At 28.7% G+C, this 27,948-nt stretch overlaps 1 long non-coding RNA gene across 1 annotated transcript in view; it reads left to right on the forward strand.

Moving 5' to 3' along the window:
- Nucleotides 1-27,948, forward strand: part of LOC124420426 — a 63,677-nt gene that overhangs the window by 14,697 nt on the left and 21,032 nt on the right. Inside the window, exon 2 of the long non-coding RNA XR_006941196.1 lies at nucleotides 22,256-22,432. This is a non-coding gene — a long non-coding RNA (uncharacterized LOC124420426). The remainder of the gene's footprint in view (nucleotides 1-22,255; nucleotides 22,433-27,948) is intronic.

A 27,948-nucleotide genomic window follows, 5' to 3' on the forward strand; every position in this document is an offset into this window, starting at 1 on the left:
TGTATTTGACTAGTTTTTGAAGAAATAAGACATCGACATAACTCACATGAAGTGGATTTGTCACTAGGGACAAGACTATCACGATTCATTTTCTTTAATACAAAAAAATAAAAAAATCAACCCAAAACTAATTTTCAATGCAAAGAAAGTGCTAAAATCGAAAAATGTTATTAACTCTAAACGAATTATAAATTGTTTCCGCTTTTAAAAGGAATTTTTACTTCCAGGATATGGAAATGCTATTAATAGTTTAGCAGGAACAGGGAAATTACTAAACCGATGTTCAAATTGTTTGCACTCTCTCACCTACTAAATGAAATCTCATCGAAATTTAACACAATAAAAGTTGCGTAAAATTATTTTTCTAAGAGTATTATATAACTCTTTAAAAAAAAAAGCAAACAAAAAAAAACAACTCTACGTATACGTAATAACAAAGTAAATTACAAAAGACAACTAGCTTGAACCAACGTGAAAAATCTATGCTAATGTTTATTTAATTAAAAAAAAATAGTTGTAAAATAGGACAAAAATCAATTCTGAAATGAATGAAAGATCGAAAAATCAGAACACAAATCCAAATTTTAAATGTATTCGATATGTCAAACAAAAAAAACAAAAATAAAATCGAAGAATATTAAAAGTTGATTTGATTTAAAGAGAAAAAAAAGGAAATTAAAAAAATATTCAAACAAAAAGAAACAAATGAAACTAGATTAAAATTGAAAGAAAACTAAAAAAAAGATTATAAAAAAATAAGAAGTGAATTTGATTTAAAAAAAATGATTAAAGTATTAAAATAATAGAATCACGTAAAAATAAATAAAACATGCAAAAACCAATAAAAATAAATAATAATAAAATTAGTACGAAGACAAAAAAACAAAAATAATAAAATATTGTTATAGTGTAAATTAATTCTTTCTTTTGAAAACGATACATTATTTAACTGTTTGATTTTATATTAACTAATGGCTATAATCTGCTGTGTATAAAATATTTTGCTTTTAGATTGTTTTAAAATTTTATATATTTTCGAATAATTTTAGAATTTAAAAGATTTTACTTTTGAGGATAGAATTTTCTTGAATTTTCTATTTCCTTCGAAAGTAGATTAGAGTACATTTATTAAAACAAATCTCACTAAGGTTAGACCTAGCTTAACTATCCAGGATCTAAATTCCTATTAGATATAAAGTGTTTTAATAAAAATACTGAAAGAGATGGAGAAGATGGAGGAGAGGAAGAAGAATAACATAAAATAAAAGGTTAAAATCGAAAGCCTAAGAGCTTTAACAGACTTTAAAATCCATCATATTTAATGTTACTAAAATAAGAATTGAAAATGAAATTATAGTAATAGTAATGAATTGTTAAATAAAAAGAAAAAAAGTTTAAAATTAGGAGCCGAACAGATAACTACTGATCCACAAAACATTAGATCAAAAAGATGTTAAAAAAAATTTTTCTGAAAACTGTTCGGGCCCCACGTTGGGCGCCAAAAATCTGTAGCATATAACGTTAAAAAGAAAGAACAAATACAAACATTTTTTTTAGAAGCATATTCAGGCAAGCAGCATGCAACTATCCAGCCTTATTGCTCGTCGGAGGGGAGGTTCGTGGCCTGTTGCTTCGTAAGATTTCCTTACTACAAGATTTTAAAGATTTGCATGCTATATTGTAAATAAAAAAAAAACTAAAATGAAAACTATCTAAAAGCTAAATATGAATTGAGTCAAGGTGTCATGAACCCAATTGATTTCCCTCCCTACCATGATTACTAAAATTTAACTAAAACAAACTTATTTAGTAATCCCTTATCCTCACAGCAAATTACACCAAAAAGTTAAAAAAACAAACAGTTAAATTTTCAAAAATTAGACAAAAATCATTATGATTTATTTAAATAAAATTTCTAAAAAATTTCATTAAAAAAAAATACAAAATAATTTTCACTTTAAATTTTCTTAAGACAGTTTTTAAATAATAAAAAAATAGTAAACAAAAAAAATAACAAAAATGATCAAAAAAATAATACTCTCTTAACTCAAACATAAATTCTTTTTAATAACTTCACTATGTAGTCATCAACCTTTTACAATGTGACTATAAATTATTCTCGCAATAAAAATTGGGAACCAAATTAAAACTTATTAAAACTTTACAAATTAATTACAATTACAAATTATTAAATGTTTTAAGTCCATTTGACTTTCAAGTTTCATATTTTTTTTTGTTAAAGTATTAATTAAATTATTGTTTAAAAATTTAATAAAATTTAATAAATTTTCACCCCAAGTAACAATAAGATAAAAAAATAAGAACAAGAAAAATTTTCACAGAGAACAAAAAAAAAAACATAATAAGAGAAACTTACATTAAACTTGGGCTCCCACGACGAAAGATCTTTCGTAATGTACAGCAGCATGTATGTAGATAGGTGATGATGATTTATTTTTTTTTTAAGAGAGAGAGAGAGAGTTACTGATACTGTCTTTTTAGGTTCTCTGTAGCACAATAATTATTTTGAATTTAACTTTTTTTGTTTTTACTAATAGATTAATTATAATAATATATTTTTTCATTATTACTTATAATTCAATTGCATTAATTTTTTTTTACATTAAGTCCAAACAAAATTTACTTTACACTTTTAACAACAACAATTATTCTACAGCATTACCAAATACTAATGTTAATCGAATGCTGAGAGAATTAGCAACAACATACATATGTGTGTTTTTATGTATGTAGAGGCTGTTAATGCAATTGCATTATAAGCTAGAAAGCAAGCTTGTTTATTTAAAATTTTTTAAATTCCTTAATAACACTAGCCGACAGAAAACACTTAGCACATAACTTAATATTATTAATTTTTTTTTTTACATATAATTTCTTTCTTTTTTCTAAATGATTATTTTTAATTTATATGAAATATATAAATATTTTTTTTTTTACTTTTACGGATTTTAAACTTAATTTTTTTTTCTAAATTTTCTTTTATTTTAATATGATTTCTTATTTATTTTGAAAATTTGAAAATTTCCTTTAAACATTCACTTTTCAAGGTATTTTAACTTTCATTTTTAATTAACTTTATTTTTTAGTATAGTGATTTCTTTAAATTTATTTCTTTCTTGAGTTTTCTGATTTGTTTTTTTTTTCTTTGTTTGTTTAACCGTGTAACATAAATATTATTGTTTCTTGAGTGTTTCGTTTGTAAATCTTTTCAAACTTCGATTTTCTCTTTCTTCAAATCATTTCAAATCTTCAATATTTTTAATTTCTTTAAAAGAATTATATATTTTCTTCACCCATTTCATTAATATTTTTTTCAATTATATAAATTTTTCTTGTTGTTTTTTTTTATTATTTTGTTTGCTGTTTTCATTTAAAATTTTAACCACTATCACTCCACAACACAACCAAAAGCTGAAACTGACTGAGACTATACTCTCTGCTCAATACAATTATGCAGCTTCTTTGTGGACAGAAATTTGTCTTTTTGATCTTTAATTAGGTGCCAATCTAAAGAACAAAAAAAAAGAACAAAAAAAGATATACGTTTTTTTCTTGCTAAATTGAACTGGAGAGAGATTATTCTCTTTATATAAAAATTACCATTAAAGTTGGCAACAATTTTAGAAACAAATCCAACAAGAAAGAAATGAAAGCCAACAGCAATAAGAGATTCTGATCTATAATTCAAGAAAATTCAATTTTTGCTCAGATCAATATAAAAATCTTATTTTATAGAGAAAACCTTACCCTTGAATTTCGATTTTAATAAAAATTAAAAATACTACCAATCTGGAGCAATTCTGGCCTTGCAAATATAAAAAAATTAGTTTCCTTTCACAGAAAGCAAACTAGCAAATAGAAGAAAAAAAAAGAAGTTTAAGCTTAATATTCTGTAAAACCAACAGAAGCTCAAAAAAACGACATCTACTTACAGTTTTCTTCTGTACTTTTCCTTTAAAAAAAATATATATATTTTTCTTTATAAATTAACTTTATTTTTGTTTAAAAAAAAATATTGTTAACAAATAATGTTAACAATATTTTTTGCTGTTGCTAGGCGATCCTCAAAAAAAATGGCAGAATTTTTCCTCCAAACCATTGACGAAACCTTTGTTGGCATAAAAAAAATCTAGCGGTTTGGAAAAGTAACATTTCTATTCCGTAAATTCAATTAGATTTTCGTAAACAAATATTAATGCAAACGTCAATTGAACGATAGGAGTGATATTCATACTTCTACTTTACTCCAATAGATGGCATCGTAAACAATGTAAATGACAATGTTAAGTTTTTCAACGGAAATAAAACAAATTCAAAATTTGAAAACATGCAAACAATATATTTATTCATTATTATACATTTATTTAGTTATAAGCTTATTTATTTATTTATTTAATTCTTTATTTATTTATTTATTTATTTATTTATTTATTTAGGTAAAAAAATACATAAATATCTTTCGCAATTTTTTTCCCAAAAATTATTTTATCATTGCAAGCGACATTACAAGATCAAATATCTGCAGCCAATTGCAGTCATCTTGCATAGCAAATTTTCTATAGAAACATATACAGTGTCTCTCATAAGTATTCGAATTTAGGTATAATATAAAAAGAAACTAAATTTAATAACATATTTTGTATGAAATATTAATAAATTAATTTCTTAAATTCTCTAGACAGTCCTTAGCTTTGATATCAAGCTTTTTAAAACTTTAAAAATTCACATTTACTTAAATTAATTTAGCTTTATTTAAAAATAGTCCATAAAATTACCTCACAAAAGCTTACGAATTTTTTTCTGTATTTCATATTTGACTATATTATACGAAACACAAAAATTAGAATCGAATATTTATTTTGCTAAAAATTTGTATTTTTGTACCATCTTTTCATATAAAATCTTTTCATATAATACAGAAAAAATTCGTATATTTTTGTGATGTAATTTTATGGACTATTTTTAAATAAAGCTAAATTAATTTAAGTTAATGTGAATTTTTAAAGTTTTAAAAAGCGTGATATCAAAGCTAAGAACTGTCTAGAGAATTTAACAAATTAATTTATTAATTTTGCATACAAAATATGTTATTAAATTTGATTTCTTTTCATATTATACCTAAATTCGAATACTTATGAGAGACACTGTACATATGTATATGAAAATTGGCTGCGACCTTTTGTGTCCTATAGAATTTAATTGTTCAATTCACAATCGATGTTGTAACGTTGTATGCGTTGCATGTCAGCAGCTGCTACAATAGTCATAACAATGTTGTTGGTATTTTCTGTGCAAAAGTTCTATACAACTCTTACGACAATTTTTCATGTGCTTTCGAATGTCGTAAGAAAATTCAGTGTTGTCAATTGTTTATTTCAGCATATAAATAAAAAATTCAATAGATTTTGCCATAAAAAACGATAAAGTGGTAACACAGAAATTACAAACAGCTGTTTACCAAAACAAAAATAAAATTTTATTAAAAACTGTTTATTTATTAGTTTAAAATTTGGAATAATGAAAATAATAGAATTTTAAATAAAAATTAAAAAATTAATTTGGTTTATTTTGCTCGTTTAATTAGTTAATATTATTTTTTACTTTTGACATTGTTTAGATTGTTTTTTTTATTGTGAACATAAACTTATGACTTGCTACAAAAATCTGTCCACAATCACTGTTGCTACACTTAAGTAGATACAATATACAACTTGATTGTGAATTGAACAAATATGATTTTAAAAATAAATGTAAACTCACATTAGGTGCTGTTAAAAACAATTGCTTAAGTCAATCAGTACCTGTGTTCTGTAACAAAAATTGTCGAATAATTTTTTCTCGACTCGAAAGTTACAGAACACGGACACAGGGGTCATAGTTTTGTTTAGATAAAACATGTTTTGTTTATTTGCAAATTTAAATCTAATGATTATAAATTTTGTTTGTAAAAACAGCGGATATTTTTATTTCAAATTTATTGTTAACATCCTATTTAATTATTTGCGAATATTTTTACAATTTTAAAGAATTTCCTAAAAGTGACACCCTAATATACATTAGGACCATATAGTAGTATATAGGCGAAACTAATTGTCAAGGACCTAGGTCCCCTGTCAAAGACCTAACTGGTGAGAATGTATTAGTAGAATCACAAAAATAAACACAGTTGTTCAAATGGTACTAAATAAAAAATGTATTTTTTGGACGTTATTCTTTGTGTGTTATTAATGAAATTTTATATGGCAGTGAATGAAAATATTAGTTATTTATTGTTTTGAAAAGATATTTTATCTTAAAACGTATTATAAACACGTCTTTTTGTTATTTTTTTGTTGAACTAAAAAAGTATGTAAAATACTTTTTTAATTTTCAATACTAAAATGTACAGCTTTTCATTTTTCAATTTTAATTAAAATAAAATGTCAAAGAATAAAAAATATTTTTTTTCGTTTGTAAAATATAAATTATTTTCGGGGTTTTAAATAAATGAAAAGTGTTGAAAAAAATAATAAACATTAAGTTTAAGTGATAAGAAAAACTAATAAGTGGTAATATCCTCGCAATTTTGTAAAGAAAATTTGATGTTTAGTGATTGCGTTTAGTTCTCATAAGTTTGTTTTATTCTCTCAGAGCGAGAGAGAGATTCTCGTCTGTGTGAAGAGAATAAAAATGCTTCTTTGAAAACCCCTTCAGTTTCGCCTATATGTACTACTATATGATTAGGACTTTATATAAAGCATGCAATACTGAACATTTATGACAAATCGGATAACTCTAAACCGTTCCAAACAGTATCTAAACGTTGAAAGCGTTTTTAACTAAACTAATGTCCCATAGTTTTTTTTAACTTTTTGCATAGAATGTGCTAGAAATATCTCTTATATTCGATTAATGTCGCTCTAAAAGTGCCAAACGTCTCACTGTGTATTGGATAAAGACGGATAACATTTTTGTCTTTGCTATCATAGATTTAGTGAAATCAATGACATCTCCTACAAACATGAATATTTCAATTGGCGTCATGAAAAAAACTTCTTAACTTACCTCATTACGAAATAACTCCCCAATTTAAAAATGAAAAAAGCTGCAAATAATAAAATAACTCCCTAAAATGTCTCCCCCGGTGAATTAAGAGTGGTTTTAAAGTAGTTTAAAAGTGTTATAAATTGTATAATATACAATAGTATAATTAAATCCTTAATATTTTTTATTTATGTTTTGTTCACACTGCACAGTAGGGCAGAATGGAAATTTTTTGGAAATAAATCTGGCATTTCTAAACGGCTGATCCGATCGGGATAAAATTTGGCGTATGAGTATTCGAGTTTAAGTTTTGAAGATGAACCCCGCAGATGCCCCAGGGACGGAGCTGTGGCGGCTCAAAGTAGGGTACCTACGACATGTAAAATTTTTAAACTCGTGCCTTTTTTTGTTTTTCTGAAAGCGCTCGACGAGATCTTGAAAAAACATGCTTGGACATACTACTTATCTCTTATAATATCCGAGTTATAGGCATTTAAAAATTTAGTGATACAAAATTTACCATACCTTGGTCCGCCTTTTTTTGAAAACCAGGCGTAATTTTGGACCAAATGGACTCAATTTTTTCTTGTTAGTTAGACAACAAAATTTCCAATAATATACAAAAAATTTCAAATCAATATCATTTACAGATCCAAAAACATACGTTTTTTAATTTAAAAATTCAAAAATTTTTGATTTTATAGTTTTCTAAAAGGCATCTTTACGGAGAACGCTTTGGCGTAAAAAACTTGTCCTATTTTTAGTTAGATATGGAAATTCTCGACCCTTTACAAAAAATTTCAAGCCAATATCTCAATTACATTCAAAAATATGTTCATTTAAACCTGTATCCTTTAATTTCGTATTTTTCATATTTTAGTATTAAATATGACAGAACATGTTTAAATCTTATATTTACCTATTTTCTATTTGTTTGCTTATCCTTATAATTGAAAGGTCCTATTATGCTTAAATTTTCAGAATTATAGAACTATTTTTTACCTACATTTTTTCGACAGATCATTTCGTTCTGTTTCGTTTATGATCATGTAGGTAAAAATAAGAAATATCAGTGACTGAATTACAGGTTATAGTAATATAGTCCTAAATGTTAATAGGTAGTTCGTAATTTTTTTACTTTGGAATACCTGTATTGGAAATGACAAGAATTGATATATAAGTAAACTTCTCAGATTTTAAGTATCATATTTAATAACTTTACAATGAAGATTACATTAAAGTACGAAGAGTTGTGTTCCGTTTTATGGAGTGTATCTTCAAAAGGGTCAGAAAGAATTGAAGACATTTCAAATTATATAAAAACTACATATAGTAGAAAAGTAGACAAAACAGGCATATCAAAAATTGAAAACTTTTTAAAACTTTTTGATGTAAAAAGTAAGTATGTGGATGGAAATCAAAAGAAATTTCGATTAAAATTTTGTAGTTGGATGGAAACTACTACGGAAATCTCAACTTACAACACATCAGCAGGAGCGCCTTGCAAGTCATACGTAGACTTATGTTCAAGGTCAAAAAAAAAGAGGGTCACACAAAAACTTTTTTCAATCTCAAATGAGGAAATTGCTGATACATTTAACGAAATGCTGAAAAAGGAAAACCAACCTATGGATGCCGTACATATTGCAACTATTCTTCCTAATGCATCACCTAAACGACTTAAGCGAATAGTGGAAAGTATACCAACTCCAACATTACAATCAAATTTTACTGAATAGGAAGCAATAGCGCTTATGTTGGAACTGGGTCTCAGTCGAAATAAGTATAAAATATTAAGAAAAGCTCTGCATGAAAAAGGACACAATATATTACCATCATACAAGGCGATCCAGGAAAAAAACAAACTATCCTACCATCTCCTATTGCTGTTAATGATGTGGAAGCTTGTATTGATATATCATCTTTGCTCGAAAACACAGCATCAAGAATTGTGTCAGACTTTTCAGAAGACCAACTAAGGAATATTCATAACTGTGATGTTGTCTTAATGTGTAAGTGGGGATGTGACGGTTTATCAGCACTTCCAGAATACAAACAAGTTTGTGGAAGTCGGACATTAGCAGACTACAAAAGTGTATTTATGTCATCATTAGTGCCATTACGAATTCGTTCATATTCCCTTAATCCATCATCGTCAAGTATCGGAAATTCATTTGAAGATATATGGATCAATACAATTCCGGGTTCAAAAAATTTTTGTAGACCCATTGGATTTGAATATATAAAGGAGTCAAAGAAAACAACAAAAGATTTAGTGGAATATTTAAAAGATGAAATAAATGCACTGGAGCCCATTTGCATAAAAATAAAAGAATTCTCTATTAACGTATCATATCAGCTAAGCTTAACAATGATTGATGGAAAGGTCAGCAATGCCATAACAGAAACTTCTTCCTTCTGGAGATGCTCAATATGTAATGAGAAAAAGTCGCAATTCTCAAATATAAACAAAAGCAGAACTATTAATGAAGAAGTCCTGTCTTTCGGAATTTCACCACTTCATGCCAGAATACGATTTTTGGATTACTTTTTACACAAAATAAAGAAGTGTGCCAAAGAATCTTACTAAATCAACAAAAAATAATTGAAAGAACTGAGAGCTGCGGAAAAAAGCAGAATCCAAGAAGAATTTAAAGTTCAGATGGGATTAAATATCGACAAACCACTTCCAAGTTGCGGTAGTACAAATGACGGTAATACGGCGAGAAGGTTTTTTCGTGATTTTGAAATTACTTCAAAAATAACTGGAATCGACAAGGAGTTGCTTCGAAGAGTTAACACTATTTTAATGGCACTGAATAGTAAACATAAAATTAATGGAAATCGATTTGGGGAACATACATCTGAAATTTCTAAATTACTTGTATCTCTGTATCCAGGGAACTAACACCAACAGTACACAAAGTATTGTGTCATGGTCAAATAATAATTGAATCGAATAGTCTTCCACTTGGAGAGTTAACAGAAGAAGCCCAGGAAGCGAGGAATCGAGATTTTAAGCATGTTCAACTTTTCAGCTCAAGAAAATGCTCCAGGCAATCACAGAATGAAGATATTTTTAATAGTTTACTTCTATATTCTTATCCTGTTCTTTCAACTATGCGAAAAAGAAGGATTTGTTATGAAACTCTATCATCTCAAAACTAGGAAGATTTAAAGGACTTATATTACCTTCTGGATATGTATACCGGTATGACAGATTATTTTATAGAAAATAAGTAGTGTTAGGAATTAACTATATAAGTAGGTTGTAAGAATTAATTGTATTATGTTTAAGATAAACAGTTCAAATAAAAAAAAGCTATTATACTAACTGATGATATTGTATTAAATTCTGTTTTATATTTCGGTGGGCGGGAAAGGTGGTTTGTGTGGGGTGATTTAGGTGTTGTTGTGCGCGGCTCATAATAAAATTATATTTTTTTATTGTGTATACAATGTTATAGTCTTTAATAAAATAATTAACTAAATAATTTTTAAAAATTGTCCAAATATTTTATTCAACACCAAATGTATGTTCTGTCATACTTAATACTAAAATATGAAAAAGATGACATTAAAGGACACAGGTTTAAATGAACATATTTTTGAATGTAATTGAGATATTGGCTTGAAATTTTTTGTAAAGGGTCGAGCATTTCATATCTAACTTAAAAAAAGATATTAAGGGATAAATATGGACTAAATTGTTGTAGCTATCTGCGACCCTATTAAAATTTTGATATAAATCATAGTTTTAGAAATTTAACAAATATGTAATATATGACAAAATCTTTATTTATGAACAAAACTCAATGAAATCTTCAACGCTTGTTAAATTTGTCATTTCAAATAAGAAAATGCAAAAAAAATTGAAAAGGTCAAAGGGCATCCCGCAATTCCCAAAAATAGGAATGAAAATCCCAAAAATGGGATTTTTACATTTTTGCCCATAGGGTCCACATTTATTCGAAGGACGCAGTGGTAACATTTTCAAAAAATAGGACAAGTTTTTTACGCCAAAGCGTTCTGCGTAAAGAAACCTTTTAGAAAACTATAAAATTGTTATATGTTCTTAAAGAAAATTTTATTTTATTAATAAAAGAGTTAAGACACATTTTAGGCAAAGAAACGGCAAAAATCTAAAATTTTTTGAATTTTTAAATTAAAAAACGTATATTTTTGGATCTGTAAATGATAGTGATCTGATCTTGTATAATATTGGAAATTTTGTTGTCTAACTTACAAGAAAAAATTGAGTCCATTTGGTCCAAAATTACGCCCGGTATTCAAAAAAAGGCGGACCAAGGTATGGTAAATTTTGTATCACTAAATTTTTAAATGCCTATAACTCGGATATTATAAGAGATAAGTAGTATGTCCAAGCGTGTTTTTTCGAGATCTCGTCGAGCGCTTTCAGAAAATATAAAAATCTTTGTGAAAAATCTTTTGGGTGAAAAACAAAAAAATGGCACGAGTTTAAAAATTTTACATGTCGTAGGTACCCTACTTTGAGCCGCCACAGCTCCGTCCCTGGGGCATCTGCGGGGTTCATCTTCAAAACTTAAACTCGAATACTCCTACGCCAAATTTTATCCCGATCGGATCAGCCGTTTAGAAATGCCAGATTTATTTCCAAAAAATTTCCATTCTGCCCCACTGTGCATTGTTGTGAAAGGAATTTTTTGTTAAATTTTATTTTGACACAATCTTGAATTATTCCAAAAACAAATTACATGTGTTTGTTGTAGATGTTGTTGTACAACAAGAGATGCCGCTACTTTATTAATTTTCTTTCGTACGGGATGAATGTGAGGTACGGCGGGCCTCACCCCACCCGTCTACCTATAATGAATGTGTCGTACAATGAGATGTGTGCTGGGTTGTATGATGATGGATGAAAGGTATCATATACAAATGATACCATAGACTTTCCTTCCTTGTCCAGATATGTTCAGAGTATACTCTGTTCATATCAGAATTACCACAGTGTGTCCCTGTGAGTAAGAACAAACTGAAAATTAATAGTGTAATAAATACTTTTTTATAAGATTTTAATAGCGATGTCTGTAAGTCAGTCTTTTTTTTGAAAACCGGATAGGTTCCGAACGTTAAAAATGCTTATTGATGACAAATATTGTTTTGTGTTAATAATGGGCAAAAACGGTTCATGATTTCACTTAGCCTCAATACAAGTACCTCCTGGGAAATAGTCAAAACATTAATATATATGTTGTTTATGTTGCAATCGCTATAAAATTTTGCAGAAGTCGGTGATATATACCTGTAAATTATGTTGGAAAGTATTACAGATATCAGGCAATATTTGATTTTTCAATGATTTTTCCATACAGAAAATAAGTTTGCAGTTAATAAATCTTTCAAAAATTAAAAATGTATGAAAAAATTCTACAAAAAACTTTTGTTTTTAAAACTAATAAGGCGTTTAAATTCTATAGACCTCGGTCCACAATTGACCAAATACTTTATTAAAGACCATTCTGAAAAACACCCACATTAATATCCATACATTGTAGTACAATTCGCCTTATATCGAATAAATAAGTAAATTCTGGGACTATTGATTCATTAAGAGTCCATATACAGGTCCGCCTCCCGAAATCCACAATTTTACAACCAAATATAAGAGTTGGTTATATGGAAATAACATAAATGTAATGTAATTAGAATGAATTAAATTCATAAAAAGTTATAGAAAATAATAAATTTTAGCACATAAATTGTAATGGCATAGTGATAATTACATGAATTTATTACAATTATACTCAGATATGTGGCATTTCATTCAAAAACAAATTTAATACGTTAATTTGTTAAAATTTTTCTATCAACTTAATATATTTTAAACGAATATTTAGACGTAACCGACACCTTGCTGTTACGAATTCATAAACAGAAAATAAGTGTGTATTTAAGTCTTTTTATCCTACACCACTTTAGTGGGGAGGGTATATTGGGTTTGTGCTGATGTTTGTAACATACAAAAATATTCGTCCTATACCCACCTTAAAGTATACCAATCGGCTTAGAATCATTTTCTGAGTCGATTAAGCTATGTCCGTCCGTCCGTCCGTCTGGCTGGCTGGCTGGCTGGCTGTCCATGTAAACCTTGTGCGCAAGGTACAGGCCGCAATTTGGTTAAAAGTCGACAAAACTTAGTTTTATAGAATTTTAAATGACATTACCGATTTTTTAATGATCGGGCTTCATTTGACCCTATCCCCCATACAAACTCCCCTTCAGAAAATTACTTAAAGTCAAAATTCACTTTCAAACACTAATAACACTTTTAAATTCTACATAAATAATATTGAAGAAGACTTAACTCCCCCTACCAACATTTTTAAGGATAGGGCCATATTTTGCCCTACTCCCCTTTAAGCCCTCTTAAAAAAATCTCTTTTTTTTGCCAAAAAAAGTAAAAATATTCCGATATAAAGTTAAAAAAACAAACCAAATGCTTTATTTTTTTAATAATCCCCATTTTTAACATACATACTGACTGGTGTATACATTCATACTTGTTTCTTTTTCATGTAAAGTTGAAACCATTGGACCTATTGCTATGAAATTTTCAGAGATGATGCTAATAGACTTAAATTATCGATTTCTATAAAAAAACGAAAATCGAAAATCAAGTCGCATACGTTCATTTTGCAAAAATGGCTAAAAATGTTTTATTTTTTTAAATAATCTCCATTTTTAACATACTGTAGGGTATCATATGGTCAGCTACGCCCCGCTATACATTCATACTTGTTTTAAATAGTTTTCAAGCTTTTTTCATTAAGAATTTATTGACATTTCATTGTTGTTGTTATTTTCAATCTGAGTTTCAATTTTTGGTATTGGAAATTCAAACAAATTTAAAATTGTATTTTTTTATATCTGTGTGTTTACATAAAAATTTTTGTTACTAACACATATTTAAAGTTAGGTAATTTTTTACTAACATATGCTTAGAGTTTGGTACTGCTTTACATAGTTATACCCCCTACCACTTTAGTGGGGAGGGTGTATTGGGTTTGTACTGATGTTTGTAACATACAAAAATATGTTTGTAACATACAAAAATAAGTATACCAATCGGCTTAGAATCATTTTCTGAGTCGATTAAGCTATGTCCGTCCATCTGGCTGAGTGGCTGTCCATGCAAACAGGCCGCAATTTTCTAGATAATTGGATGAAATTTGGCACACACGCCCAAGGACGAAACCTATTGAAAATGGTTAAAATCGGTGCATTATTTCGACTAGCCCCCAAATAGGGCCTTTGGGCTTATAATTAATTTAAATGATCTAAAACAAAACTTAGTTTTACAGAACTTTAAATGACACTACCGATTTTTGTAATGATCGGGCTTCATTTGACCCTAGCCCCCATACAAACGCCCCTTCAGAAAATGACTTTAAGGTCAAAATTCACATACAAACACTAATAACACTTTTAAATTTTACATAAATAATATTGAAGTAGACTTAACTCCCCCTACCAACATTTTTAAGGATCGGGTCATATTTTGACCAACTCCCCTTTGTGTCCTCTTGTAAAAAGTCGTTTTTTTGCCAAAAAAGAAGTAAAAATATTCAGAAATAAAGTTAAAAAACCAAATGCTTTATTTTTTTAAATAATCCCCATTTTTAACATACATACATACTGACTGGTGTAGGGTATCATATGGTCAGCTACGCCCGACTATACATTCATACTTGTTTTATTTAATTTTTATAACCACAATATTCCGGAAGTTTTAAGTTTGTGCTGCTAATTTTAGCGCCCAAAATATTGGTCCTTAAATTGCCGGTTCAGTATCAATTTCTGAGTCTGTCCATATAAAAAAATAACTTGATGAAATTTTGTTCTTACTTCTCTCTCACGTACATAATTCACCTAAAAACATTACCAAACGGTAGCATTAGGAAGAAATATTATTTATACAAAAATACATTCATTCATTCGCCAAATTTTATTAGAATTGCTATCAAGCTTTCCACTTTCAGAAAAATAATATATATTATTTACTGTTGTTTCTTAGTCATTAAATTTGTCATTCTTAAGGTCGTTGTTCCGTTAAAGTGGTATTTTAGTACATAAAGCAGTCCTTAAAAACCTTATTGTTGTCAAAAACTTAAGATCTAAATATCTTTTAATATGTACTAGAGTATTCAATTATTCGGGTTTTTGTCTTATTCGGTTTATTTGACAAATAATTATTTGAGGTTTTACGTTAGATGGTTAATAATCGGATAATTAAAAATTATTCGGTTATTCGAACAAAAAGAAACTAGATGTTACTATTGCTTTTTACAATAATTTTCTTCGTATTATACACAGTAACAATTTTGAAAACAAGCTATCAAAATAGATAACACTTATAGCAATTCTGCATACTCCGATTTTTATGTCCTTATAAAACGATTTCAAAGTTTAAAGGACTACAAACAAATATTTGAAATATTTATATGCATTTTATGATGCTAATATTGGTGTCAAATGGATGCTGGTAATTTGTACATTCTATATACATATATTATTTACATGTCTCACTTAGAAAAAAAAAACGAAAAAGAAATTAAATTTAAAAACATTTCATTTTCGAAACAAAAACTTTTAACTACTTTTTTTGACAAATTTTCTATAAGACTTTCAATTCTTTCTTGATGATTTGAAATAAATTATATTATTTCGAAGCAAAGGAAGCAACCTTCATTTGAAATTAATATTAATGCCAACTTTTTAATATAAATTTGGAATTCATCTTTTGAAATCGGTTGTCTTTTAAACTTTAAAGTCCTTTAATGAGCCGATTATGAAAAACTCAGTACACAGAGTTAATACTTATGGTCCACAGTTTCCTGTAACCATAGATTTTTTCATGTTTGAAAATAACTTTTGAACGGTTTATAAACAAAATTATTATTTTCACTTCTTTCACTATAATTGTATGTTTAATTCTTCTCAAATATTATAAACCATTCCCGTTTATGTGAAATGCTTTTCTATATAAAGAAATTACTGTTTTTAAGATTTTCAACGAGTTCTAGAATTCATAAGTTCCCTTAAACACTAGTTCAACTATAACTGTTGTTGAAGAACTTATTGGAAAAACTTAAGAACACAACAATGTTCCCAAAAAACTGGTTGTAGAAATAAATGCTATATAATTATTTCCATGATTTCTTTTCAAAAATTATCAAGTAAATTTTCTTTATTATAGAAAAATTATCAAGAAATTAAGAAAAGAAGAAAATTTATAATAAAAATATTCAATTATGTAGAAAATATATAGTAATTTTACTGCTAAATAGGGAGTTTTTCTTAATCGGTTAATTGATAGAAATTATTCGGTTTATTCGTTATTTGAAATTTGACAATTTTCATTTATTCGAACGATTAATCGTCAGAAATTAATCGATTAACCGATCGACGATTAATCGTTTGAATACTCTAATATGTACCTTCACAAAAAATATTTTTTGGTGTATATTTTTCACATTTTTTGTGCAAATTTTCTCATTTTATAGTGCATCTTGTAAATGCATATTTTAAATTTTTAAGTGCATGAAAATCCTTGTCCTGGTTATGAAATAAACAAGTTTTGTATGACACCAAATATCTCTATGAAATATTGTATGAACCAAAATCTGCAAGATCGTAAGGGAATCCACCCATAATTGACCCGCTGTAGAAATTACTATAACTCTAATTACCGATTTTAAAATAACTATATGGTAACGAAAATCGACATAAACATGTTTCTTATGTTCCCAAATATCTCTACAAAATTTTGTTGGGAACGGACCATTTTTGACCCTACCCCCCATATAAGGCCTCCATTAGGAAATTACTTTAATTAGAAATTAGACATACATATAAAAATATAATTTGTATGAACCAAAATCATTCTACAAAACTCTATAATTTACCCTATCCCCAGTAAAAGGTCCCCATCAGAAGATAATTTAACGATTTAAAATTGCGAGTACAACAACGAATTCGACATAAACATGACATGTATGAATCAAAATCGTTCTACAAAATTTGAAGGGAATTGGTGCATAATTGAACCTACTTCCATATAAGGTTCCTTGTAGAAATGACTTCAACTCTAATTACCGTCCTCAAAATAACTATGTGGCCACAAAAATAGACACCAACAAGTATTGTTTGATCCCAAATATCCCTTAAAATATTTTCAGACTACAATACTGAATATTAATACTTGTCAAAAAATCAGGGTTGCCAGGTTTCGATTCGCAAAAAGCTTAACATTGGGTTTTAAAAAGCTGGATAAAACAAAAAAGTTGAACATAAAAAAATACTGAGAAAATGTTGCTTTTGGTTTTGTCTAAATAATTTTAAAAAATAAATATGCTATGTTCCAAAACTAAGTCCTTTTTTACGTAGAGACTTTTTCCCCCGAAACTTGATATTTATGTTTTTAGGGAAATAAAATAAGCTATTGTTATATTATTTTGCAATTCGGGTACTAAGTCCACTAAAGGGTAAAATTCGGCTAAATTGAGAAAAATATTCCGGAAGTAAGGTAAAAACAAATTAAATGGTTTGCTATTAAAAAAACACGATTCCTAAATACCCACCACCAGCAAGCTACTTTTTATTACAAACGTTTAATTATCTAAAAAATTCCGTATAACAATTCAGTGTCTCTCATAAGTATTCGAATTTAGGTATACTATGAAAAGAAACCAAATTTAATAAATTTTTGCGTACAAAAATAATGTTATATTATCTAGACAGTACTAAGGTTTCATATCACACTTTGTTAAAATTTCAAAAATGTATATTTACTTAAATTAATTAAGCTTTTTTTAAAAGAAGTCCATAAAATTACATCACAAAAGTATTCGAATTTTTCCAGTATTTCACATTTCATCATATTATACGAAACATAAAATTGGAATCAAATGTTTTTATACCCACCATCAAAAACGATGGGGGTATATCGATTTTGTCATTCCGTGTGTAACACATCGAAATATTGCTCTAAGACCCCCAATTTCACATTGCCCCAATACAAATGTACCCCCCGGAATATTGTACAAATAGCTTCAAATATTCACAAATTCGTTGTTTATGAAGCAAATACCATAAAATTTCGCATAGGTCAGTTTTATGACATCTGCAAAATAATTCTGCATTATGCCGGACATAGGACCATAATTGGCCCTACCCCCCATAAAGGTCCCCTTTAGAAAATGACTAAATAGCTGATTACTGGCTTAAAATAGGAATATAGCGATGAAATTCGACACACATAAGTTTCATGCAAGCCAATATCTCTCAACCAAATTTTATGTATATCGGTCCATAATTGACCCTACCCCCATATAACGTCCCCTTCAGAAAATGACTTTAACGCTCATTCCTCGCTTAAAAATACATGTATAGCGATGAAATTTGACATTAGAAAGTTTCTTACTCCTCTCTTATGAAATTTTATGTGGATCGGTCCATAATTGACCCTACCCCCCCTATAAGGTCCCCTTCAAAAAATGACTTTAACGCTCATTACTGGCCTTAAAATGGGAATATAGCGATGAAATTCGACACACATAAGTTTCATGCAAGCCAATATCTCTCAATAAAATTTTATGTATATCGGTCCATAATTGACACTACCCCCATATAAGGTCCCCTTCAGAAAATTACTTTAACGCTCATTACTCGCATAAAAATACAAGCATAGCGATGAAATTTGACATAAGTAAGTTTATTACTAGCCAAAACCTCTTTATGAAATTTTATGTGGTTCGGTCCATATTTGACCCTACCCCCCCCATTTAAGGTCCCCTTCAGAAAATGACTTTAATGCTCATTACTGGCTTAAACAAACGAATATAGCGATGAAATTTGATATAAGTAAGTGTCTTACCAGCCAAAAAATCTTTATGAAATTTTATGTGGATCGGTCCATAATTGACCCTACCTCTCATATAAAGTCCCTCCATATAACTACTAAACGCTCATTACTAGCTTTAAAATACGACTACAGCGATGAAATTTAACAGAAGTAAGTTTTATACTAGCCAAAATCTCTTTACCAAATTTCCCAGAAATAAGTTTTATACTAGGCAATATCTCCCTACCAAATTTTATGTGTATCGGTCCATAGTTGACCCTACCCCCAACATAAGGTCTCTATCAGAAAAATACTTTAAGGCCCATTACTGGCCTAAAAATAGGAGTATAGTAATAAAATTCGACTCAATTAAGTTCCTTGCTAGTCAAAAACTCTTCACTTAATTTTATGTGGATCGAGCCTTAATTTACCTACCCCCTTATAATGTCCCCATCAAAAAATTAATTACTGGGCTAAAAAACTAGTAAAGCGATGAAATTCGATATAAACATGAACTGTAGGAACCAAGATCGTTCTACAAAATTTTACCGAGATCGGTCTATAACTGACGCTACCCCCATATAAGGCCCCTTCAGAAAATTACTTTAAAGCTCAGTACTGGCTTAAAAATACTAGTAGATTTATGAAATTCGACATAAACTAGTTTCGTGTAAGCTAATATCTCTATCTCTTCTAAAGGAACCGAAATCTCTCTATCAATTTTTATGAGGATCAGTCCATAATGATATCACGCCATATAAATTCCGCACCAGAAAATGACGCGAAAAATACGAATACAGCAATGCAATTCGACATAAAACAATTTTGATTTAAAATCTCTACCATATTTTATGACTTTAATGCTCCTTAATGGCTTTAAAATACAAGTAGATCGATGGAATTTTAAACAAATAAGGAACTGAAATCTTCCAACAGACTTTTATGAGAATTGGTCCTTATGTATATGTAAAATTAGCACTGTCAATAGTAAAACCCCAATTAATGGACATCTTTCAAATGTTACCCTGATGTTCTCAATAATATCGATATATAATAATAAAATATTCAAAATATCAAAGTTCATTTATATGGCAGTGATTTGATGGTGGGTATAAATGATTCGGCATAGCCGAATATAACACTCTTACTTGTTTTGCTTAAAATTGTTTAAGGGGTTACTATCATCCGAAGGGATATATTTTTGGGGATAGTACCATCTTTTTATATAATATCATTAAAATGCGATTTTTGGCAATATTTGTAATTTTTCCCCCTTTTTCCAGAGATAAAACTAAAATTCTATATTGGGACTTAATAGACCCCTTGGCATATCTAAAAATAATTGTTCAATTCACAATCAAGTTGTATATTGTATCTACTAAAGTGTAGTAACAGCGATTGTGAACAGATTTTTGTAGCAAGTCATAAGTTTATGTTCACAATAAAAAAACAATCAAAACAAACAATGTCAAAAGTAAAAAAAAACAAATAATATTAAACTAATTAAACGAGCAAAATAAACCAAATTAATTTCTTTTTATTTAAAATTATATTATTTTCATTATTACACATTTTAAACTAATAAATAAACAGTTTTTAATTAAATTTTTGTTTTGTTTTGGTAAACAGCTGTTTGTTTGTGATTTCTGTGTTACCACTTTATCGTTTTTTATGCCAAAATCGATTGAATTTTTATTTTTTTGCTGAAATAAACAATTGACAACACTGAATTTTCTTACGACATTCGAAAAATATATGAAAAATTGTCGTAAGAGTTGTATAGAACTTTTGCATAGAAAATACCAACAACATTGTTATGACTATTGCAGCAGCTGCTGACATACAACGCATACAAGGCTACAACATCGATTGTAAATTGAACAAATATTTTTTGTTACAAAAATCTGTATTTAACAGTTCCAAGATATATTAATGGAATCATTCTTCTGTAGCTAATTCAACTTATTAGAACATTAGTCCATTTTTATAATACTAGTGTAAAACATTTTCGAGGAAAGTTGCCTGGTATGTATTTTTTTAGATATCAACTTTTATACATTTTATAACCAATGGATTACAGGCTGAATGTTTCCATATCAACTCCAAAATATTTATATCTGGTTAAATATTCTTCACGATGATAGTGTTATTGTGATGGGCAACATAAGCGTGAAAGTTATAACTAGTAAAAACTTAAATCTACTGTAGAGGATGACGTTTTGTTAAGGCATGTTTTGGACTCGTATTCCGCTACAATGTCGAGAAAATTGAAAATATATATGTGTTAATATCTATATCAATATATACTAGCCAACTGGGCTTAAGAGCCAGATAATTCAATAAGAAACAGAAGAACGATCCCATAAATACATCATGGAACGTTTAAGTACATATCCTTATAACAAAATATATTACCTTTAGATACCTCAAGGAGTCTAATATATCTCAATATAAAATTTTGGATTTATTCTAGAAAAAAAGGGAAAAATAAATGAAAATATGGTCAAAATCCACCTTTTTAATGATATTATTTATAAAGATGGTAAAATCGCCCCAAAATTGTGACCCAAATGGGCCAAAAAATATATCCCTTCGGTTGATAGTAACCCCTTATACTATTTTAAGCAAAAAAGTTATAAAAATTGTGATATGAAACCTAAGGACTGCCTAGATAATATAACAAATGTATTTAATTATTTTGCATACAAAAAATATTATTAAATTTGGTTTCTTTCGCTAGAATACCTAAATTCGAATACTTATAAGAGACTCTGTATACAAAATGACTTGAATTTATATTGCTTCGTGTATTACACAGATAGACAGAAATCAACTCAGAATTTTAAGAATTAATATTATATATACTTTGTTGGGTCTCACATTCATATTTTTTGGTGTTACGTATGAAATGACAAAGCTATAGATACCCTTCATTACAACTGATAGTGGTGGAGGGTATAATAATCGGCGGTCATTCTTACCTGTTTGTATATCATATATAAAAAAGATTTCTTAATTAATTAAATTGAAATGTAAAGTAAAAGAATTAAGCATATTAATCCTTTTCTAGGAGATTACAAATTTTTAAGTCGAAACTCAGATATTATTGAATTATTGAGATTACTTAATGAGACATTTAAGTTTATTTAGTATAATTTTATTTTAGTTTTTAAAAGCATTTATAAAAAGTTATTACACTATACAAATTTATATGTTTAATACACATATCTTTGTTCACATTTTCATAAGTAATAAATCATAAAATAATATTTCTTTTCAGTCTGAACAAATTAATATTGATACTATTTGTAATAATTTGTTTTTTAGCAAGAAGTCTCGATTTTATAAGAAATCAAACTAAAATAAATGTCAATGGCGGATGCAGATACAATATTTTATTGAGGACTATTGTCAATTAAATGATGTATTCTATTTTACAACATATACGAATACTTCGTGGACTACTGCTTATCATTCCTTTTGTGTGTATTGGTGCATATTCTGGTAAGTAAAATTACAAAAATTTAATTGGGAATGTAGGCAAATAAATTTTATGGATGCAGTTACATCCATATGTTTATGATTATACAATAATCTGTAAAACGTTTGTCAAATTTCCTTTGAAAATTGTTTAAACATGAGATAAACACTTTACTTACACAAACGCTTTTATAAATAACACAACTATAACAGATTTACATTTCCCACATGCGATTAGTCGTTCTAGGTGTAGAACCTTTATCTTGCATCATGGGCTCTCTTATATATTTTTGTATACCACGTCGCTTAGTTTTTATACCCTTTACCTTCGTGGGAAGGGTATATATAAGTTTGTCATTCCGTTTGTAATTTCTTTTATATAATTTTCCGACCTTATAAAGTATATATATTCTGGATCCTTATAGATAGCGGAGTCGATTAGTTTTTAAGTTTTTAGAGGACCCCAGATATCGACGAGATCCGAAACTTTAATAATTCTGTTAGACATGCTTTCGAGAAGATCGCTAGTTAAAATCAGCAAATAACTGAGGTATGAGCAAAAATCCGAGGCAACCTCTAAAAATTTCATAAAAAAGACATATTTTTTATGCTTTGTTAAAAAAAGCAACAACAACACCATGAATTGGAAAAAGATATTCAGCTGTGTATTTTGTTTTGTATGTTTGAATGCTGTTGGCTTCATTGAGTTATGTAATTTGTTTTTGTTTTCTTTTTGTGAATTCTGTTCGTATATTTGGATGTAGGTTGGTTTTATTGCTTTGTTTATTTTGTTTTTCGTTATGTATGTTTAGATGTCTGAAAAACTGAAAAAATGTTCAGTATTCAGTAAAGTTTTATTGATTACTGAAAAAAAAAATTGTATTCAGTAAGTTTTTACTGGTTACTGAAAAAATTCACTGATTACTGCAAAAATTCAGTATTTTACTGATTGCTGAAAATGTGTTAACAGTATTCCGCACAATCTAATAATGTACTGAAAATTGTATTTTCAGCATATTTTTTAATATAATACATATTTATCATCACAAGTAGTTATAGTGACAGTAATTTTACTTTTTGGGATTGTAACAACTTAGCTGTATGCAAATTAAAAAAAAATCAATATGATAATAGCTGTATGAGAATTTTATTTAAATATAATATTTTTTAGTAGTAATGCATAAAAAAATTTCAGTATTCAGTTAGATTTGCATTACCAGTATCTTATACTGTTTACTGAAACATTATTCAGCATTGAAAAATTTTTTTCAAAAAGTTTACTGAATACTGAAAACAATTTCAGTTACCAGTAAAAATTTACTGATTACTGAAATGTGTAATGCAGTAAAATCATACTGCAGTGCGCCCATATATGCTACATAGTAGTACTAGTTTGCCTTCGTTAAATCCTTCAGAAATTGCTACTTGATCGTATCTGATCTTCATTTTATCACTAGTAATTTTTATTCTTCTCCGCACCAATTCTTAAGGTCATCTTGCTCGTGGGAAAGTTTTCATTATCCTTACGTTTTGATGACAGCTTTATACCAAATTCAAAATCAACAGGCATAATATACCAATAGCTTATTTTGTTTGAGTAAATAAGCTATTGTTTAAATTTTATTATTATCGGTTCAATAAGTATGAATAAAATTAAATTTCCCGTTTTCCCCTGATAGAAGGTATATATAACTTTGTCCTTCCGGGTGCAACACCAAAAAAATATTCACATGAGACCCAAAAAAGTATATATATTCTGGGTCCTTATCAAATTCTGAGCCGATTTATCTATGTCCGTATGTCTGTGTAAAACATGCTCACAACTTAACGAAGCAATATAATTAAACCATATTCATCCAAAATATTCTTCATTTTCCTAAGTTGTATGGTTTGTATAATGAGAGTTATGAATCAAAATTTAAAAATAGTTAAACAAAATTTTAAAATTTTTACACCTTTAAAAGTAATTTTCACTAAAACTGTGCACTATAATTCCATAACACCGGTTGAAAATTAGCGGAATTTCCCATATAAATGTACATATTTCCGGAAAATTAGTTTATTGTTAATAACTTCCGTTAGAATATCTATGTCTTCACAAAATTTTACAAATTAAAGTTTTATGTCAATAGAATTCATACAAGGAAAATTTTTTCCAATCGGTCCACAATTGGTCATAGCTCCCATACAAGGTTCCCTCCCGAAAATCACTTTAACGCCAATAACTCATTACCTAATAAAAATATTTATACAAAATTTTACACTAATATAACTAAAGAAATATCACCGCAAATTTTTTTTCCGATCGGTCGAGAATTGGTCACAGCTCTCATAGAAGTCTGCCTCCCGAAAATCACTTAAACGCACATAACTCATTTTCTAATTATGATATTTATACAAAATTTGGCAAAAAATCACATTTATAGACGCAAATTATATACTTACATACATAAAATATACTTTAAATTTATTTAAGATCATGCATAATTGTTCGTTATTCTCATCATTTCCTAAAATTGCGTAAATGTTTTTACTCATTACCAAAAAATGTTTTGCACAAATAAATCATTCTTATTTTTAGAAATATTACTGTCAATTTCTTTTTCCGATCGGTCCATCGAAAGCCATTTGGTTATCATAACTATAATTATAATCCAGGAACCGTAACTGTTATGACTTTTATTATAAAAGTCACAAAATAAATGTTATTTTTTGACTCGAGCAGATATAAAAGTTATTTTTACTTTTATTTATTTATGATCGGAAAAAAAACTTTTTTTCTGCTCAAAAAAATAAAAATTTAAGAAACATGTCATATTATTAAAATTTAGCTCACGACGATGAAAATGGTATACATGTTTTTGTTCTCCAATAATTTCTTGTGGTTGCTTTTTTTTTAAATAGAAAATAATTATTATTTTCGATTCCTGTTATAAACAATTACCCCAGTATTCATTGAGATATTAATCGCTTATTTTATGTTTAGAATACCTACAATAAAGCATAAGTAGCTGGTGGATGATATTTAATATTCGGCACTGCCGAACATGGCATTCTAGGTTAGGTTAAATTGATAGAAGGATGTATACTATATCAAATCCAAAAAAAAAAAATACACCTAGGCCACAATCGGGCCTGTTGTGTGCTCTTTATCATGAGAGAAAAAGAGGGATCTGAATGAATTATTTTTGAGTGTTCAGAAACTCTGTATCCTGAACGTAATTCCTAAAAATCTTCCAATAAGCGTTAGTCAGGAATGTTATTTCCGGAAGAACATCACTTCCAAGATACTTGGATCTAACTTCGACGCTTCGCGTTTGTCAGGTTAACTACATCGAGCTCCTTTCCCTTTAAAGCTATTACATTCGCTCTTTGATGTGAACCTTACTCTCCCAGTTAAAGCTTTTCTACAATCCAATACGGTCTTAGATTAAGTTGTATCTCCTGATATAGCCCTAAATGCCTTCTGGCTGTTGGTAAATATATTCATTGATTACATGTCCTATAGCCGCTTTTGGCCAGTTCGACTGAAGTAAAGAGCTGTACGGCTATAAGCGCCGCCTCATATCTTAAATATGTTTCAATGGGTGTAATATTTAGCAACTTTTCCAGAGCCTTGGTTGAAGTAGTACACATGGCACCAATTATACCCAAGCAGCATGTACGCTGAACCCCCTTTTTTACTAAAGCAGTCTACCAGATTATTGAAGCATAAGCTAGAATTGGTCTAATTACACTTTTTTAAAGCCAATGTGTCGTAGTAGTACTAAGACCCCATTTCATGCCTATAGTTCTCCTACATATCGCCTAGCACCGATGTGCTTTGTTGATCATATCCTCTATGTGATGTCTCCATTTTAATTTTCGGACGGGGATTACACCTACGTACTTAACTTTGTCTGACACTGGTATCTTCTTGCCCAGGAAGCAAGGTTCGGTATACGTGGACATTTTTGTCTTTCCGTTTTTGCCGGGTTAACATTAAGGCCTCTCGGTTAGGGTCTTTAGGAGGCTATTAATTGTGGTAACCCACAGTAAAAGTGACAAAATGCCAACCTGTGGTATACCGCGAAATACTTTTTTCCTGATAGTTATATCGTACATCTCGCAGCTTATCCATCTATTTTCCTTAGCATGTAGTTGATCCAGTTACGGAGCACACGGTCAACATAAAACTGGTCTAGGGATTGGATAAGAGTATCAGTGTGCACGTTATTCGATGTCAATACATACCGCCAGTGTATATAGTTTGCTATCAGAGGATGCACCTATGTAGTGGACAACTTCGTTTAAGGCGGTTTCCACCGATCGTCCCTTTACATAAGCTTGCTGCTTAAATTTTAGGTCTTTGTCGGGTATACTGCTTTTAACCAAACTATCGACTATCTGTTCCAAGGTTTTAAGTAGGAAGGACGTAAGACTTATCGGTCGATAAGATTTAGGTGTCGCATAGCTAGGTTTCCCTGACTTATGTATAAATACTTATACCCTTGCACCCTGTCATTTAATGGGGGTATATGTGAATTTTAAGCATGCAGTAAATATCTGAGACAGATGTATTAAAAACCAGTCGCTCTTCCATCTGTAAGAGTGCCGGGAAAATGCCATCTAGCCCAGCAGCTTAATAGGGATCCAAGCTCTTATATATTTATATCTAATACTTCTTTTCTGATTCTATTGACGAAGGTAGATTTATTACCTAATTTCGATGTGATCAAGTTTTTAGTATTAAGGAAATTCTTGAGGGCTTGTCCACTGTTTGTACTACCCCAAGCTACATGGTGGGAGTTGGCATCACAACCTATTACAATTTTTTTTATTTTTCCTTTGTACCTCTTCGACAAGTTTCATTAAAACATAGCATTCTAACTTGTTGATACTTTTTTCCCAAAGAAATAGCAAATGTTTTGTTACAATAATTATTACATAGTTATATCTAATAAGAATACGTCAATAAATCGAAAAAAATTTATTAATGTGCCTTTTACACCCAAAAAGGACTGAATTTAAAAATACCAAACAAGTGTCTCATAATTTTGAAAGATGCGTCCAAAATATTTACAAAAATGTAATTATGCTAATTAGTTAAAAAGTTATAAAGGTTCCAAAAAAGTAACAAAATCATCCTTGTTACACATTTAGGAATTTCGGAAAACTACCAGACACTTGTCTACTCTTTTGAATGCAATTAAAATTAATTACGAAAACTTGTTTACATATATCCAAAAATCACTCACTACATACCCAAAATTTCATGATTCTAGGATGTTGAATCAGTCAGTCAGTAACGCTATTCTTTTATATATATTAACTAGCTAATACCCGGTGTGCTTCGCTACCCCTATCGAAATTAAATACATAATAATCAAAAAAAAAAATATTTATTTAGTTACTAAATTATAAAATTTTTCTTAAAGGTTTATTATAATTTCTCTTGATGACAACATATTTCATTTAAATTCTAAAATAATAAATTAATGATATATTTACTTTTTACTTGCTAAAATTTAATATATGTATACATTTAGTCTTAAAGAATA

Source organism: Lucilia cuprina, chromosome 2, assembly GCF_022045245.1.
Source record: "Lucilia cuprina isolate Lc7/37 chromosome 2, ASM2204524v1, whole genome shotgun sequence".
In the NCBI taxonomy this organism is placed as follows: domain Eukaryota; kingdom Metazoa; phylum Arthropoda; class Insecta; order Diptera; family Calliphoridae; genus Lucilia; species Lucilia cuprina.